The following is a 19,087-nucleotide window of genomic DNA, read 5'->3' on the forward strand; positions in this document are numbered from 1 at the left end:
TCTGCAGTTTTTGCTCATCATTTCAAATCCGTGTCCCTGGTATTTTTGTCCATTACCATTTCTTTAACTTGCCATGAGTTTGTACACTCTATTAAACCTATCAGTCTCTTTTGTTCAAGAAAGAATGACTCCAGCTTCTCCAATCCACCCTGACAGTGGAAATTCCTCATTTCTGGAATTATTCTACAAAATCTCTTGCACGATGTATTCACATCCTTCTGAATGTGCATTACTTAGAATTGTAGGTGTTATTTCAGTTATGACCTAAACATATGCATTATGTGTCTGCTTCCTACAAGCAAACTTCTACTTATGAAGCAAATAATCCCTAATATTTACAAACCACTTACTTGACATGTCCTGAACCACCAAGAATATATGCGTGCACATATGACAGCGTGGAAACATGCCCTTCAGCCCAACTTGCGCACACCGGCCGACATGTCTCATCTTTACTCGTCCCACCTGTCACGTTTGTTCCATATCCCACTAAATCTATTCTATCCATATACTGTCTAAATGTTTCTTAAACATTGCAATAGTACTCCGGCAGCTCATTCCATACACCCTTTGTGTAAAAATACTCCCCCTCAGGTTCCTATTAAATCTTTCCCTCCTCACCTTAAACCTATATATCCTCTGGTTCTCAATTCCCATACTCTGGGCAAGCGACTCTGTGTGTTTACCGGATCTATTCCTCTCATGCTTTTGTACACCTCCATAAGATCACTTGCTCCAAGGGATAGAGTCCGAACCCTACAGGTCAGGCCCTCGAGTTCCGGTGACATCCTCGTAAATCTTCCCTACACCGATTTCCATCTTTCCTATAATATGGTGCCCAAAACTGAACACAATACTCTAACATACAGAACACATATTCTATACATCAGTTCCTTTGCTTCTTTAAGAACTGTGCCATTGAGTATGTATTATTCCTCCTCATTCTTTCTGACCTTCATGCTCCTCTATTAAATTTAATTGGCCATTCTGCTTGTGTCCTGTCACAGTCTCCTTCTGCTGATAAAGGATGGAATACCTTCAAAGATCTTCTTCTTATCGAGTCCACACACAAGATTAGTTGTTGTTCAGTTAGAGCTGAACACACTTCTCGGCATCTGCATACAATGGTGTCTGTCTTGCGCTTCTTGTACTTCTTGTGGGTGGTGGTGGAAAGATTGGTGGAAAGAGGGGCCACGACGTGAACGCTCCTTCCTTGACCCCACCTTCAATGATGAAAGTTGATAATAATGAGAATTAAGAAGACAGCTTACATAAAATGGATGAAATGCATTGGATGTCAGATGGAGGTGAATCTGACTTTTTGTTCCACTCCTGTCTCACTGATGAATTCAGAGGTGTTTTTTTAAGTTGCTGAGTCAAGGGATTGGATAAACTTGTCCCTTCTGCTTCAGGCCAACCATAATACCAGAGTTATTTGAAAGGTCAGTTAAAAGGTACGGTTGGGTGTATACTTTAAATTTATTTTTCTTTATCTCAGAGTTTACATGTTTTATGGGTGGGCCCTGCTTCCTGCTGCCTGAAGCTTGGTCAAACCTCACGACCCACAGGAGCTGCAAAGGTCAGTGTGGTTGATAGGTGAATGCAAGGGACAACTGTGGGCCACATTCAGATTCAGCACAATCCAGCCTAATGGATAGAATCATGAATCACAGATGGGAGTGGAATGCAGGTACATATTAACAACCATGAGGTAACAGAAAGTATTACTGAAGAAATCGGACAACTTTATAAGGGTAGCACAGCGATAGAGTTGCTGCCTTACAGCGCCAGATACGGGTTCAACTCTATATATAGTTTGTACGTTCTCCCCTTGACCGTATGGGTTTTTCCCCATGTGCTCTGGTTTCCTCCCACATTCCAAAGATGTACAGGTTAGTAAGTTAATTGGCTTCGGTAAAAATTGTAAATTGTCCCAAGTGTGTAGGATAGGGCAAGTGTACGGGGATCGCTGATTGGCGTGGACAGTAGGGCAAAGGGCCTGTTTCCACACTGTGTCTCTAAACTAAACTAAATGTAGAATGGATTAACGAGGAGTTATAGCCAATTTTGATTGGGATAAACAGAACAGGTATCGAAAAGATACTGAATTTCATGAGTGTGTTCAGGACAGTCTACCTCAACAATAAAACAAAAGAGAAAAAAACAGAGGATTCCATTTTGATTTAATAACATGTAATAAATCCGATTTAGTTAACAGCCAAATCTTGTTTGAACATTTCCCCAACAATGTTCGTAATGGGCCAGATTATAACCTATGATTCGTCCCATCATCGCGCTCTTTCTCCCAGGGGGGACCTCATTAAACATACAGAATAGTGAAAGGCTTGGATGGAGTAGACGTGGAGAGGATGTTTCCACTAGTGGGAGAGTCCAGGACTAGAGGTCACAGCCTCAGAATTAAAGGACATTCTTTTAGGAAGGAGATGACGAGAAATTTCCTAAGTCAAAAGGTGGTGAATCTGCGGAATTCTTTGCCACAGAAGGTTGTAGCCAAGTCAGTGGGTGTTTTTAAGGCAGAGATAGATTTTTGAGTAGTACGTGTCAAAGGTTATAAGGAGAAGGCAGGAGAATGGGGTTAGGAGGGAGAGATAGATCAGCCATGATTGAATGGCGGAGTAGACTTGATGGGCCGAATTGCCTAATTTTACTCCTATCGCTTATGACCTTATACCATGAAGCTTCAACTCTGCAGCTATCCCTTAAGTGTAACAGGTGACTAGCCTTCCATAGAGTGCAGTTTGATGTCTGCCCACCACCACCTTGATTTATGATAACAGTTGAAAATGATTAAAATACTCTTTAAATTGCACCTATCTTGGTATGGGTGTTTTCAAAGAGTTGAAACAACATGGTGAACCCATTAGTGTGTAAAATGGCAAGAAAAAACAAGGAGTGGGAGGTGCAAAAAAAAACATTTAATAAGATGACAGAACTAAGGGCAGGTGACACAATTCTGAAACAAGAAGTCTGGGGCATCATAAAACATAAAAACAGACAAAATGAAATGCAAACAGATTTTGGTGATCAGAAAAGATAATAAGAACAGGAGTGTGTGACATCCTCGAGAGGGAAGGTGAGCAGCCGGAAGTAGTTGTGCATGTGGGCACAAATGATGTCGGGAAGAAGAGGAAGGAGGTTCTGCAACGTGAGTTTAGAGAGTTAGGAGGAAGGCTGAAAAGCAGGACTTCTATGCTGGTTATCTCTGGATTGCTTCCTGTATCTCGTGCTGGTGACGGCTGGAATAGGGAGATAGGGGATCTGAATGTGTAGCTGGGGGGCTGGTGCAGGGAGCAGGGATTTAGATTTATAGACCACTGGGATCTCTTCTGGGGTACGGGTGAACTGTACAAAAGTGACGGGTTACACCTTAACTGCAGGCAGGTTTGCTTGTGCTACACGTATGAGTTTAAACTAAATAGCGGGTGGGGGGGGAGGTTGACAAATTGGGAGTATAAAGATGGAGTTAAAGGGGAAGTGAGTGCAGGAAAAGTTATAAAAGACTCACGAATTAATGGGAAGGAAATTTCGAGAAGGAAGAAGAGAGTAAGGTCAGTGGCAAGAGTGACCAGTGTGAGAGTGGAGGTGAATACCGAAGTTAAAGTGTTGTATATGAATGCGCGAATTATAAGAAATAAAGTGGATGATCTTGTTAGAGATTGGCAAGTATGATGTCATGGGAATTACAGAGACATGGCAGCAAGAGGATCAGGGCTAAGAACTGAATATTCAGGAGTATAAAAGACAGGCAGGTGGGCAGAGGGGGTGGGGTAGCTCTGTTGGTAAGGAACAAAATTCAGTCCCTTGCGAGGGGTGACATAGAATCAGATGTAGAGGCAGTATGGATAGAACTGAGGAATTGTAAGGGTAAAAAGACCCTAATGGGAGTTATCTAGAGGCCCCCAAACAGTAGCCTGGATATAGGGTGCAAGTTGAATCAAGAGTTAAAATTGGCATGTAGCAAAGGTAATGCTACGATGGGTATGGAAAATTTCAACATGCAGGTAGACTGGGAAAATCGGGTTGGTGCTGGACCCCAAGAAAGGGAGTTTGTAACGTCCCTCCAAGATGGATTCTTAGAGCAGCTTGTACTGGAGCCTACCAGGGAGAAGGCAATTCTGGATTTAGTTGTGTAATGAACCGGATTTGATAAGGGAACTCAAGGTAAAGGAGCCATTAGGAGGTAGTGACCATAATATGATGTATTAATCTACAATTTGAGAGGGAGAAGGGAAAATCGGAGGTGTCAGTATTACAGTTTAGCAAAGGTGTCTACGGAGGCATGAGGGAGGAGCTGTCCAAAATTGACTGGAAAGATACCCTAGCAGGGATGACAGTGGAACAACAATGGCAGATATTTCTGTGAATAATACAGAAGGTGCAGGATCAGTTCATTCCAAAGAGGGAGAAAGGTTCTAAGGGGAGTAAGAGGTGACCGTGGCTGACAAGGGAAGTCAAGGACAGTATAAAAATAAATGAGAAGTATAACATTGCACAGATGAGCAGGAAGCGGATTGGGAAACGTTTAAAGAGCAACAGAAGATAACTAAAAAGGCAATATGGGGAGAAAAGATGAGGTACGAAGGTAAGCTAGCCAAGAATATAAAGGAGGATAGTAAAAGCTTCTTTAGGTATGTGAAGAGGAAAAAAATAGTTAAGACAAATGTGGGTCCCTTGAAGACCGAAACAGGTGAATTTATTATGGGGAACAAGGAAATGGCAGACCAGTTGAACAGGTACTTTGGATCTGTCTTCACTAAGGAAGACACAAAAAATCTCCCAGATATACTTGTGGCCAGAGGACCTAGGGTGATGGAGGAACTGAAGGATATTCATATTAGGCAGGAAATGGTATTGGGTAGACTGATGGGACTGAAGGCTGATAAATCCCCAGGGCCTGATGGTCTGCATCCCAGGGTAGTGGGATGCAGTGGTTTTAGAAACCACCTGAGGAGGTGGTTTTAGAAATTGTGGATGCATTGGTGATCATTTTCCAATGTTCTATAGATTCAGGATTAGTTCCTGTGGGTTGGAGGGTAGCTAATGTTATCCCACTTTTTAAGAAAGGAGGGAGTGGGAGAGTCAATTATAAAAGATATAATAGTGGCACATTTGGATAGCAGTAATAGGATCGGTCTGAGTCAGCATGGATTTACAAAGGAGAAATCATGCTTGACTAATGTTCTGGAATTCTTTGAGGATGTAACTATCAAAATGGACAAGGGAGAGCCAGTGGATGTAGTGTGCCTGGACTTTCAGAAAACCTTTGATTACGTCCTACATAGGAGATTAGTGGACAAAATTAGATCACATGTAGAGGGGGTGGGTACTGACATTGATAAAAAATTGGTTGGCAGACAGGAAACAAAGAGTAGGAATTAACAGGTCCCTTTCAGAATGGCAGACAGTGACTAGTGGGGTGCCGCAAGGCTCGGTGCTGGGACAGCAGCTATTTTCAATATACGTACATGATTTAGATGAAAGGATTAAAAGTAACACAAGCAAATTTGCAGATGACACAAAGCTGGGTGGCAGTGTGAACTGTGAGGAGGATGCTATGAGGATGCAGGGTGACTCGGACAGGTTGGGTGAGTGGGCAGATGCATGGCAGATGCAGTTTAATGTGGATAAATGTGAAATTATCCACTTTGGTGGCAAGAACAGGAAGGCAGATTATTATCTGAATGGTGTCAAGTTAGGAAAAGGGGAAGTACAACGAGATCTTGGTGGCCTTGTACATCAGTCACTGAAAGTAAGCATGCAGGTACAGCAGGCAGTGAGGAAAGCTAATGGCATGTTGGCCTTCATAACAAGAGGAGTTGAATATAGGAGCAAAGAGATCCTTCTGAAATTGTACAGGGCCCTGGTGAGACCACACGTGGAGTATTGTGTGCAGTTTTGGTCTCCAAATGTGAGGAAGGACATTCTTGCTATTGAGGGAGTGCAGTGTGGGTTCACAAGGTTAATTCCCGGAATGGCGGGACTGTCATATGTTGAAAGAATGGAGCGACTGGACTTGTATACATTGGAATTTAGAAGGATGAGAGGGGTTCTTATTGAAACATATAAGATTATTAAGGGATTGGACACGCTAGAGGAAGGAAACATGTTCCCGGTGTTGGGGGAGTACAAAACCGAGTTAAGATTAAGGGGTACGCCATTTAGAACAGAGATGTGGAAAATCCGATTCTCTGGATGCTTTCAAGAGAGAGTTAGGTAGAGCTCTTAAAGATAATGAAGTCAAGGGATATGGGGAGAAGGCGGGTACTGATTGTGGGTGATCAGCCCTGATCAGAGTGAATGGCGGTGCTGGCTCAATGGGCCGAATGGCATACTCCTGCACCTATTGTCTATTTTCCATTGTATGAGACAAGTGGAAGGGATTTTTGGTTGCAAGCTCTCTGGTCACCTAACTGTTCTGAGCCTCTCTCATAAGGAATGCTCCCTGCTGACTGACTGATGCCACTTTAATTAAAATGTCTCCACACATAATCATTGCTGTCTGCCCCTAAATTGACTTTGACAGTCTCTTGCTACCTGGTTTCCAAAGCTATCATTTTAAATAAATGTTTGCTGTAGCACAACATATTCTGTTGTGTTGCAGCAAGCAAGAATTTCATTGTCCTATCTGGGACACATGACAATAAAACCAGGACCGGATTCAGATGAAGAGAGGCCCTAGGCTATTCCACTTGTGAGGCCCCTCCCAATCCTCCACCCCCACGACGAGAGGAAGATGGAAGAGTCCACCAAATTGACACCGATGTGCAGCTGAGTGTGGCCAATGAGATAAGGGCTGGAAAGCTGCGCTTTTTATTTATTGCCAGTGCTAGTGTCGAGTTATCAGCTTAAAACACTATTATTCTGAAATAGAGGGCAAGGAAAATTACTGAAGTGTTGTTTAGAGACTACAGTGCGTTGTGACAGCATATGTAAGAAAGGCTTATGACAGTGTCAAAAATATTATACACCAAGCCCGTACGAAGCTTTTCAAAAAGGGGGGTGGCATGGCAGGATTACAAAATTTAAAGTGAAATAAGTGCACGCAGCGCATATCACAAGCACGCAGCTGAGAGACCCTTGCGGCCGGGGTTTTAGATGCTCTCTGGTGCATTCTGAGCCTTATTTTGGAGCATTTTTACACCAAATTTGTGACCAATATTTCAGAAATAATTTTGGTTGAGTCAAGAGTAATGAGTGGTTGGAATGGGATGATTGGGTTCATTGTTGTATACATTTTTTAAAATCAAGAATTGAAGCTGTCCTTGTTTTAATAATCAAGTTGTACTGTAAAATGTTATGTAAAATGTTATAAAGGAGCATGCAAACACTGCAAATAAAATACTGCAAGTTTTTTCAGTAAATAAAACCTTTTTTTAGAAAATGTTTTGTGTGTTGATTTGATTGCCTGTTACTGTTCGGCTGTGTTAGTGTGTGCACATTAAAAATATGATGCAAAATGAAAGTTTCAAACTATGGAATTCATATTTTTCAGTATTGTTATCAAGGAAAATAAAGCAGTTCCAATTGTTTGATATTATTCATATGGAAGAGAAAATATAATTGCTCTAAAACCTACCTTAATTTTGCAATCTCACTAAAGATAATTCCCCTTTCCCTCTTCCCCCTCCTTCCCCCTCCCTCCACCTCTCATTCTCCATCTCTCTCTCCCCCCTCTACCCTTCCCCCTCTCTCTCCCCCTCTCTCTCGCTCCCACGCAGCGAGGCTCTGACTCTGCACCACATACACCGCAGCCCCCCCTCCCGGCCCGGAGAAACGGGCACTCCCGCAACGCAATATTCCACTACTTACCTGGAGTAGACACGAGGCATCGAGGTGATTGTGTGGAGTGCAAATGGAGAACTGAACCTGCCTGGGCCCCCTGCGCACGCCCGGAGAGACAGCTGCATTTTGTGTCGCTAATGCGTCACCGGCTTCCCCCAACTGCGCAGGCGTGGATGGTCGCAATTGTTTTCCCCAAAACGTCCAGCGGCCGGAACCAGAATTTCGGGTAATTTCCATCAAATTGGAAACGCTGATAGCACTCCAATTTTTTTTTTCTCAGGATTTTTTTTACTCTGGGGAAAAAAACACATTGGCCTGGGGCCCCTAGATTTTGAGGCCCTAGGCTTCAACCTATGGTAAATCCGGTCCTGACGAGGCCCCCCTAGATCTCGAGGCCCTAAACTTAAGCTTGTGAAGCTTATACGTAAATCCGGCCCTGAATAAAACTCTCCTAACTCTTGACTCTCTTGAATGTCCTTTACTGTCATAAACATCCACAATCACTCCAGACACTACAGAAAAATTAAAACACTATTAGTACTATTAAAATCATTAAAACAAAATTAAATTCAAAAACTTTAGAAACATTTGCACATCAATAAAAATAATTAAACTAACCCAATTAAAACATAAAAAGGAAATTAACTTTTACATGATATTCCATGGAGGACTTTTCCTGCAATGGACCCACTCTATCTCAGTCAGCAGATTTTCTGGTCTGAGCAACCCGATAAAGGATGCACCTCCTTTTTGCACTCTAGGAAAATAAGGAAATTGGATGGAAAGCGTCACTTTCAAAAAGCAATGATATTATTATGAATGACACACTAAATACTTATTTGCATGAGGGTAGAATCCAGATACCTTAAGGAAACTATATTTTAATCGAGGCAAATAACATTGCATAATTCTGGGCAGAGTGATGCATCTAGTAGAACTACTGCCACCCAGATCCAGTGACCTGGGTTCAAACCTGATCTTGACTACTTTTGTGTGGTTTACACCATGGACTGCTAACCTTAACTGTTAAAGTTCCCTCTGGGTATTGAGAATTGGGACAGTTCGAGGAGCCCATTTAATGGAAAATGTCATCAGCTGGAAAGGGCACAAAAAATGCATAAAGGACCAGTCCCACTGAAGGGGCTGTCCCACTTGGGCGACATAATCCGCGAGTTCTGGTGAGTTTGCCCTCGACTCATACTCGCAGCATGGTCGACATGAGGTCGTAGGAGGTCTTTGTAACTCTCCTTCATGCTCGAGAGTAGTCCCCGTGTACTCGAGGCCTCAGCTTGGTCGCGGCGTATTTTTCAACATGTTGAAAAATGCCCGCGAATGGAAAAATCGATACTTTTTTACTCAAGTCAAGTCAAGTCAAGTTTATTTGTCACATACACATACGAGATGTGCAGTGAAATGAAAATGGCAATGCTCGCGGACTTTTGTGCAAAAGACAAACAACCAAACAACCAAACAAACTATAAACACAATCATAACACACATATTCTTTTACATAATAAATAATGGAAGGAAAAACGTTCAGTAGAATTAGTCCCTGGTGAGATAGGCGTTTACAGTCCGAATGGCCTCTGGGAAGAAACTCCTTCTCAACCTCTCCGTTCTCACCGCATGACAACGGAGGCGTTTGCCTGACCGTAGCAGCTGGAACAGTCCGTTGCAGGGGTGGAAGGGGTCTCTCATGATATTGTTGGCTCTGGAGTTGCACCTCCTGATGATTAGTTCCTGCAGGGGGGCAAGTGAAGTTCCCATAGTGCGTTCGGCCGGACACACTACTCTCTGCAGAGCCTTCTTGTCCTTGGCAGAGCAATTCCCAAACCAGGTGGTAATGTTCCCGGACAAGATGCTTTCCACCGCCGTATGTTTAGTTGTAGTAGGTCGTAGTAGGTCGTAGTAGGTCGTAATAGGTCGGTATGTTAGTCGTAGGTAGTCGAGGGTAGTCGAAGGTAGTTGTAGATAGTCTTCATCATAGTCGAAGGGAGGCCAAAGGGAGGTCGAAGGAGATCAAAGGAGGCCGTCTTCACTCTCCAGTATTCGGTGTCCAATTTTCCCGAAGTTAGTTGTAACTAGTCGTAGCTAGTCGAAGCTAGTCTTCAACATAGTCAAAGGAGGTTGAAGGAGGTCTTCTACATAGTCAAAGGAGGTCTTCAACATGACATTTTTTCAAACTCTCCTAAACTCTTCTAAACTCGCCAATTAGGTCGCCCAAGTGGGACAGCCCCTTTAGGCGACTCTTTCGGCCCTAAACCCTAAACTCTACCTACGACAACATCTACGTCAACCTACAACAACCTACGACAGCAAAAATTGTCGCCACTGTCGCCGAAAAATGTTCAACATATTGAAAGTTTTGCGGCAGCCGCCTGTAGTCGCCCAAAAACCCGTCTAAGTGGGACAGGCCCATAATGATGCTACCAGGACTAGAGGGCTTGTGTTATAAGGAGAGTGGATAAGCTGGGTCTTTTACCCTTGGAATATAGGAGGTTGAGGAGAGACCTTATATAGGTGTATGAAATCATCATGTAGATAAAATTGAAGGTCACAGTCTTTTTACCCCAACAATAGGCGAGTCCAAAACTAGAAGGTAGAGATTACAGATGATAGGGGACCTGAGGGACAACCTTTTCGCAGAGTGTGGTGGGTATATGGAAATACCTGCCAGAGGAAGATGTTGAGACTGGTACAATCACAATGACTAAGAGACATTTTGACAAGTACATGCATGGTGAAAGTAGATGGCTTGATTGGAAACATGTCTTGTCTTTCCACTGACTGGTGAGGACGTAACAAAAGCTTTTCAGTGTACCTCGGTACACATGATAATAAACTAAACTAAACTAAACTAGATATGGGCTAAAGACAAGCAAATAGCACCAGTTCATGTGAACATCTTGGTTTGTATGGATAGCCTCAAAGTGCTGGAGTAACTCAGCGGGTGAGTCAGCATCTCTGGAAAAAAAAAGGGTAGGTGATGTTTCAGGCTTCAGACTGAAGATGTCCCAACTCAAAACGTCACCTATCCTTTTTTCTCCAGAGATGCTGCGTGACCCACTCAGTTACTCTAGCACTTTGTGTCTATCTTTGGTATAAACCAACAACTGCAGTTCTTTTACATACCGGTTGGTGAGGATGCTGGGCTGAATGATCTGTTTCTGTGCTGAATGACTCTACTACTGTAACTATGACTCTTTTCCAATTTCCTCCCATAACCCAAAGATGTACAGATTGGCAGGTTGATTGGCCACAGTGAATTGCTGCTGGAGTACAGGTGAAAGGTCGTGACTGGATGTTGATGGGGTTGCAGAAAATGATTCAATTAAAGTAAACAATTTAGCAACTATGAAGAAAATAATGGATTTGAAGAATGACAAATCTCTTCTCAGAGATTTAATAGACAATAGACAATAGACAATAGACAATAGACAATAGACGCAGGAGTAGGCCATTCGGCCCTTTGAGCCAGCACAGCCATTCAATGTGATCATGGCTGATCATCTGCTATCAGTACCCCGTTCCTGCCTTCTCCCCATATCCGCTGACTCTGCTATCTTTAAGAACCCCATATAGCTCTCTCTTGAAAGGATCCACAGAACCAGCCTCCACCGCCCTCTGAGGCAGAGAATTCCACAGACTCACAACTCTCTGTGTGAAGAAGTGATTCCTCGTCTCCATTCTAAATGTCTTACCCCTTATTCTTAAACTGTGGCCCCTGGTTCTGGACTCCCCCAACATCGGGAACATGTTTCCTGCTTCTAGCTTGTGCAAACCCTTAATAATCTTATATGTTTCAATAAGATGCCCTCTCATCCTTCTAAACTCCAGAGTATAGAAGCCCAGCTGCTCCATTCTCTCACCATATGACTGTCCCGCAATCCCGGGAATTAACCATGTAAACTTCAGGCCCTGTCCCACTGTACGAGGTAATTCAAGAGCTCTCCCGAGTTTAAAAAAAAATCAAACTCATGGTAAGCACGTAGAATGTACGTAGCGGGTAAATCGGAGCTCGGGACGTCTCTTAGCGGCTTGTAACGCTAACGGCAGGTACTCGGGAAATGCGGTAAACTCGTGAAGACTCGTGAAGATTTTTCAACATGTTGAAAAATGTCCACGAGAGCCCCGAGTACCTACGAGCAGCTATTACTGTAATTCTCCAAGTTCGAATCAGGGGAAACTCGGGAGAACTCTTGAATTAGCTTGTACAGTGCGACAGCCCCTTTACGTTGTACTCCCTGAATAGCAAGAATGTTCTTCCTCAAATTAGGGGATCAAAACTGCACACAATACTCCATGTGTGGTCTCCCTAGGGCCCTATACAACTGCAGAAGGACCTCTTTGCTGCTATACTCAATTCAAAGGAAGTAGATGAGTATATTGCAGGTGCCATTACAATGATCATCCAACTTTCTTTTGATTCAGGAGCTATTCCTATAAATATGTTAATTACACTTGTGGTTCCACTATTTAAGAATGGAAGAGTAGGACACCAGGGAATTGTGCATCAGTTATCTCATTGGCCGTTGTTGAGCTTATGTTGTCTATAATTGATAGTTATTCAAAGAGTCACTTATAAAAATTGAAGAACCTGAAGAGCCAATTAAAACAACAAACATGTCAATGCCTATGGATACTATTTATATGGCCTTCCAAATGGCATTTGATTAAGTTCTTCATAGGAGGCTGTTAACAAAAAATAAAAATAAAAGAACTGAAGGGAAATTACTCAACAAATTATGAAACTGACCTAATAGTTTGGAGGAGTTTATGGATACTGTAAATGCTTTGCCTGACATTACCTGGATGATCGATGCAACTTGTGGCAAAACACAAGGATGCCAACCTATTCACAGATGTATTAACATCTTAGAGAATGGAATGAAAAGCCAAGCGGCCAGGTTCCCTGATGACACTGAGGTAGAAACATAGAAACATAGAAACATAGAAAATAGGTGCAGGAGTAGGCCATTCGGCCCTTCGAGCCTGCACCACCATTCAATATGATCATGGCTGATCATCCAACTCAGTATCCTGTACCTGCCTTCTCTCCACACCCCCTGATCCCTTTAGCCACAAGGGCCACATCTAACTCCCTCTTAAATATAGCCAATGAACTGGCCTCAACTACCTTCTGTGGCAGAGAGTTCCAGAGATTTACTACTCTCTGTGTGAAATTTTTTTTTCTCATCTCGGTCCTAAAGGATTTCCCCTTTATCCTTAAACTGTGACCCCTTGTCCTGGACTTCCCCAACATCGGGAACAATCTTCCTGCATCTAGCCTGTCCAACCCCTTAAGAATTTTGTAAGTTTCTATAAGATCCCCCCTCAATCTTCTAAATTCTAGCGAGTACAAGCCGAGTCTATCCAGTCTTTCTTCATATGAAAGTCCTAACATCCCAGGAATCAGTCTGGTGAACCTTCTCTGTACTCCCTCTATGGCAAGAATGTCTTTCCTCAGATTTGAGGACTAAAACTGTACACAATACTCCAGGTGTGGTCTCACCAATACCCTGTACAACTGCAGTAGAACCTCCCTGCTCCTATACTCAAATCCTTTTGCTATAAATGCTAACATACCATTCGCTTTCTTCACTGCCTGCTGCACCTGCATGCCTACTTTCAATGACTGGTGTACAATGACACCCAGGTCTCGTTGCATCTCCCCTTTTCCTAATCAGCCACCATTTAGATAATAGTCTACTTTCCTGTTTTTGCCACCAAAGTGGATAACCTCACATTTATCCACATTATACTGCATCTGCCATGCATTTGCCCACTCACCCAGCCTATCCAAGTCACCTTGCAGCCTCCTAGCATCCTCCTCACATCTAACACTGCCCCCCAGCTTCGTGTCATCCGCAAACTTGGAGATGTTGCATTCAATTCCCTCGTCCAAATCATTAATATATATTGTAAATAGCTGGGGTCCCAGCACTGAGCCTTGCGGTACCCCACTAGTCACTGCCTGCCATTCTGAAAATGACCCGTTTACTCTTACTCTTTGCTTCCTGTCTGCCTGCCAGTTCTCTATCCACATCAATACTGAACCCCCAATACCATGTGCTTTAAGTTTGTATACTAATCTCTTATGTGGGACCTTGTCGAAAGTCTTCTGAAAGTCCAGATATAACACATCCACTGGTTCTCTCTTATCCACTCTACTAGTTACATCCTCGAAAAATTCTATAAGATTCGTCAGACATTATTTACCTTTTGTAAATCCATGCTGACATTGTCCAATGATTTCACCACTTTCCAAATGTGCTACTATCCCATCTTTAATAACTAGCAGTTTCCCCACTACCGATGTTAGACTAACTGGTCTGTAATTCCCCGTTTTCTCTCTCCCTCCCTTTTTAAAAAGTTGGGTTACATTCGCTACCCTCCAATCCTCAGGAACTACTCCAGAATCTAAAGAGTTTTGAAAAATTATCACTAATGCATCCACTATTTCTGGGGCTACTTCCTTAAGTACTCTGGGATGCAGCCTATCCGGCCCTGGGGATTTATCAGCCTTTATTCCATTCAATTTACCTAACACCACTTCCCGGCTAACCTGGATTTCACTCAGTTCCTCCATCTCATTTGACCCGCGGTCCCCTGCTGTATCCGGGAGATTATATATATAAAGAGATATTAATAAATTGAGTGAATATTCAAGACTACAGCAAATAAATTTCAATATAAACACGTGAACTTTGGTCCGAAAAGAATAGATCAGCTTTAGTTTGGTTTATTATTGTCACGTGTACCGAGGTACAGTGAAAAGCATTTGTTTGCATGCTATCCATTTGAAGAAAAGACGATACATGAATATAATCAAGCCAGCCACAGTGCACAGATAAAGGATAAAGGTACAACATGCACTGCAAGATATAAAATTCAAGTTGGATAAAGTCCAATTAAAGATAGTTCAAAAAATATATAATGAGGTAGATGGAACCACACTGATGAGAGGACCGTTCAGTTGCCTGATAACAGCTGAGAAGAAACTGTTCCTGATCAGAGTACCGTTTCATTAGCAAAAATACAGTTGCAGAGTTGATTGCAAGAGATTTGCATTGTTCAATCATTAAAATCTACAGGCACAAAATTAAAATAAAGAAAATGGTGTCAGGAGTATCATTGGTTTGAAATATGCTGTAAGTATACAAAGCCTTGATGAAACCACACCAGGAATGCTTTGAGCAATTCTTGGTATCACACCTTATAAGGGCTGTCTTGGAAGAAGCATAAATTAGATTTACCAGAATGTTAGCTGAATTTAAGTATGAAGTAAGATTACACAAACAGTAATTGTCCCTGAAAATTAGAAAATTAGATAGCAATCTGATTTAAATTTCAAAATATTAATGGAGAGGCGGGGAGAAATTATTTTTGCTTGACATTGTCTGCAAATCATAGTCCTGATCTTTCAGGAGTGAAGTTAAAAACACAGATTAAAGTTTTTATTTTACCACAACAACTATTGGTGATAAATTATTAATTTAAATTCTGGTACACCAGGTGGCTTTACAGCAAAAAAAAAACCTTTACAGAACGACATTTTGTAATGCCTTAATGAGACAACGTGTGAAACAAAGCAGATATGTGATTTATGGCTATTCCGTTGCATTGAATATCCCCAACTAATGTTAAAAAAATAATGTAGTTATCGTAGAAATACAACAAAAATAAGTGCTTTGTTTTTTTCTTACTTTGGGAAATGAGGGAAAATACTCCCCCCAAAAAAATCATAATTTGCAGGAAACGTGCGTGAATGTGCAGCTCTGATTGTTGCTTTTGATGCTTGAATCAGTTCTTAATAACTCTGATATGGCTGTGTAAGCATCTGCACTCTCAGGCTGAATGAGGCTGGCTAAATATTCTTCTGTACTCAGTGCTGCATTGGTTGAGGATTATTTATAATCCCAATGGATGGCATAGAACATTTAGTTCTATTCCCTTTAGGAATATTTAGGAAGTAGTAACCTGCTTGGAAATTTGAACTGTGTAGTGTTTAACTTTAAAATGCTTATTATGTTTGGATAAACAAGTTAAGGGCGTGCAGACCTTTAATGATATTCATTACTGGAACAGTTCCTCATTTCAGCTTCCCCAACTTCTTAGCTCAAGATAGCCTATAATTATTTTTCTTTTCTTGAAGCAATAGAAAGCATTATTTATCTGTAGTGTAAACAGGTTAACTTTTGGCATTTTATTACAGATCTCATATTTTGTTTCCATGCCAAACATTTATGATGTGTTTTTGTTTGTTTAGTTGGGGTTTTTCCTGTGATTTAACCTTCCTGCTGTGCAGATTGTGGATTCCTGATAAAACAGAGAGAATATAAAAGTAACAAAGCTAGTAAATCAAAACAAAAATCAAAGTTAAAGGATGGCTGATCCCAACAGGCCCAGCCTATAGAAAATTCTATTGGCTATAATATAATTAACCAAGCAAAATGTTCAGTAAGGAACGATAAACATTGCTTTGACAATGTAAATATCTGCAAAATATATATAGAACGTTCTGAAGAATTTAAGTATCCGATCTTTACTATTAAGCTGGTAGAGCTGCTGTCTCACAGCACCAGAGACCCGGGTTCGATCCAGGCCTCAGGTGCTGGCTGTGTAGAGTTTGCACGTCCTCCCTGTAACTTGCATGGGTTTCGTTTGGGTGCTCTGGTTTCCTCCGTGTAGATTAATTTGCCTCTGTAAATGTCCATTAGTGTGTAGGGAATGGATGAGTAAATATGGAAACCTTTGTGCCCTGTTGTGGATATATGCATGCATCTAAAATTTCTAGTTGTACAATGTCTTGGGCCATGCACATGTTTGCCTTTCATCACACAGACCCTTGTCTGAGTCTCTCTTTCATTATTTTCCTAGAGGTACAGCACTCCCCAAAGCCCTACCATTCATTGCGTAGGTTCTGCCCATGTTAGTGCTCCCAAAATGCAGCACCTCACATTTCTCTGTGTTAAATACTATCAATCATTCCTCATCACACCTGCTCAACTGATCAAGATCCTGCTGCAATTTTTGACAACCATATTAGACAATAGACAATAAACAATAGGTGCAGGAGTAGGCCATTCGGCACTTCGAGCCAGCACCGCCATTCAATGTGATCATGGCTGATCATCCCCAATCAGTACTCCGTTCCTGCCTTCTCCCCATATCTCCTGACTCCACTATCGTTAAAAGCCCTATCTAGCTCTCTCTTGAAAGTATCCAGAGAACCGGCCTCCACCGCCCTCTGAGGCAGTGAATTACACAGACTCACAACTCTCTGTGTGAAAAAGTGTTTCCTCATCTCCGTTCTAAATGGCTTACTCCTTATTCTTAAACTGTGGCCCCTGGTTCTGGACTCCCCCAACATCGGGAACATGTTTCCTGCCTCTAGCGTATATTCACCATTCACTATGTACGTTCTCATCCAAATCATTGATATAGATGACAAACAGCAATGGACCCAGCACTGAACCCTGGGGCACACCACTAGTCACAGGCCTCCAGTCTGAAAAGCAACCTATCCATCATCCTCTATTTCCTTCCATAAAGCTAATTTTTTATACATTCAGTTTCTCTCCATGGAGCCCATGGGATCTTCCAGAGCAGCCTACCATGGAGAACCTTGTCAAATGTACTAGAAACCATCTACACAAAGTATACAGCTCTGCCTTCGTCAACCTTTTTGGTCACATCTTCAAAAAACTAAATCAGATTTATAAGATGTGACCTCCCACATACAAAACCATGTTGACGATCACTAATCAGCCCTTGTCCATCTATTTGCATGTATATCCTATCCCTCAGAACACTCTCTAGTAACCTTACGACCACAGATGTTAAGCTCACTGGCCTATAGTTCCTAGCCTTTTCCCTGCAGCCCTTCTTGAATAGAAGCACAACATTTTTCTCCCTCTAGTCTTCCGGCACCTCGCCTGTACTTAACGACGACATAAATCTCAGTGAGGGCTCCCGCAATTTCCTCTAGCTTTCCACATTGTTCTTGGATATATCTGATCAGGCCCGGGAGGTTTATCTATCTTCATATGCGTCTGGACCTTCCGCACATCTGCAGCACTGACTGCTCTCAAGACACTTCCAGTGACTATCCCAAGATCCCCCGTTCTCCTGTCTTTCTCCATGGTAAAAACAGGAGAAATACTTGTTGAGGACCTTGCACATCTCCCGTGGCTCCACACAGATTTGACTGCTATGATTCCTGAGGGGTCCCACTCTCTCTCTGGTTAGCCTTTTTCACTTTATGCGGTTATAAAATGTATTGGAATTATCTTTAATACTCTCTGCTAGAGCTAACACCTGTCCTCCTTTTGCCCTTCTGATCTTTTTTTGCTTACTCCTTAGTTCCCGAAACTCCTCCAGGAATACAATTTAGCACAGCTGTCTATACCTGTCCCAAACCTCCTTCTTATTCTTGACCAAACCCCTCATCATACAGGCTTCCTTACGTTCGCCTGTCTTGCCCTTCACTTTAACAGGAACATACATGCCCTGAGCTTTTGTCAGCTCACTTAAAAATATCTCACTTTCCTGATGTTCCTTTTCCATCAAACAATCTACTCCAATCTACTTGAGCAAGTTCCTGTCACATACCCACAGTTGGACTTGCCCCAATTTAGCCTTTTAACTCATTGCCCACTCTGTCCCTATCCATGATTATTGTAAACCTAATAGAACAATGGTCGCTGGTCCAAAACGTCTCAACCACGAACATTTCATCCACGAGCCCCTCCCAATTTCCCAAGTCGAGATCAAACGTTGCACTCTCTCATGTAGGGTCGGAGGAATCTTTCCTGAACACATTTGGCAAAATTCCACCCCTTCTACCAGGTACACATTGCAGCCATGTCCAAATGGGGGCAGGGGAAATGGAAGTTTGCAGAAAGGGTTTGTTCAATTGCTTGGTTCTGATGGAGTTAAGCTTCTTGTGTGATATTAGAACTGCACATGCAGGCATATGAAGAGTGTTCCACTACACTTCTGACTTACAATGTATTCATGTATTGTCTTTCTGTTGACTGATTAGCAGGCAACAAAAACATTTCACTGTACCTCGGTACACATGAAAAGTAAACTAAACTCAAACACATTGTGGATGTTGGAAAGCTTTGTCAGGAGTGGTGAACATGAATTGGCAAATTGGGGCAAGCCTTTTGGAAGTCCTGAATTCCAACATGTCCTGGAGCCTATATCTTCATGGAGTTCAATATAACCATATAACCATATAACAATTACAGCACGGAAACAGGCCATCTTGACCCCT

The sequence above is a fragment of the Amblyraja radiata genome, chromosome 1 (assembly GCF_010909765.2).
Source record: "Amblyraja radiata isolate CabotCenter1 chromosome 1, sAmbRad1.1.pri, whole genome shotgun sequence".
Classification (NCBI taxonomy): domain Eukaryota; kingdom Metazoa; phylum Chordata; class Chondrichthyes; order Rajiformes; family Rajidae; genus Amblyraja; species Amblyraja radiata.